This window comes from Saccopteryx bilineata, chromosome 3 (assembly GCF_036850765.1).
Source record: "Saccopteryx bilineata isolate mSacBil1 chromosome 3, mSacBil1_pri_phased_curated, whole genome shotgun sequence".
Lineage (NCBI taxonomy): Eukaryota > Metazoa > Chordata > Mammalia > Chiroptera > Emballonuridae > Saccopteryx > Saccopteryx bilineata.
This window is the reverse complement of record NC_089492.1, coordinates 211,037,523-211,038,243: the sequence shown is the minus strand read 5'-3', so window position 1 is coordinate 211,038,243 and position 721 is coordinate 211,037,523. Positions and strand designations below refer to the sequence as shown.

General features: G+C 48.4%; 1 non-coding gene across 1 annotated transcript; it reads left to right on the top strand.

The window, feature by feature from the left end:
• Nucleotides 1–276: 276 nt before the first annotated feature.
• Nucleotides 277–352, top strand: TRNAA-UGC (transfer RNA alanine (anticodon UGC)). Its single transcript has one exon. It is a non-coding gene; the product is annotated as a tRNA-Ala (tRNA).
• Nucleotides 353–721: the final 369 nt, after the last annotated feature.

Sequence of the window (721 nt, the reverse complement as noted above, 5' to 3'; positions counted from 1 at the left end):
TGAAACCCTGAACCTGCCCAGTCAAGACACATATGGAAAGCAACTACTATGAGTTAATGCTTCCTGCTCCTTCCCCCTTCTCTCTCTATATCTTTTCTTAAAAATCAACAAATAAAATCTTTAAAAAAAGAAAAAAAATTGACTCAGGCTATAGCCACCTCAGTTTGTCACCTATGCTTGTGAAATTCCATCTTTTCTCTCTCTAGTATGATCATAATTTAGGATAATTAATCTAAAGTCCTATGAAGTTTACACTAGTCAAGAAAAAGACAAGTGGCCCTGGCCAGTTGGCTCAGTGGTAGAGCGTTGGCCTTGCGTGCGGAAGTCCCGGGTTTGATTCCCGGCCAGGGCACACAGGAGAGGCGCCCATCTGCTTCTCCACCCATCCCCCTCTCCTTCCTCTCTGTCTCTCTCTTCCCCTCCCACAGCCAAGGCTCCATTGGAGCAAAGATGGCCCGGGCGCTGGGGATGGCTCCTTGGCCTCTGCCCCAGGCGATAGAGTGGCTCTGGTCATGACAGAGCGACGCCCCGGATGGGCAGAGTGTTGCCTCCTGGTGGGCATGCCGGGTGGATCCCGGTCGGGCGCATGCGGGAGTCTGTCTGACTGCCTCCCCGTTTCCAGCTTCAGAAAAATACAAAAAAAAAAAGAAAAAAAAGAAAAAGACAAGTGATAGGGAAATTAGTTAGTATGACCTCACTACATATTTCCAGACGAGAGAAA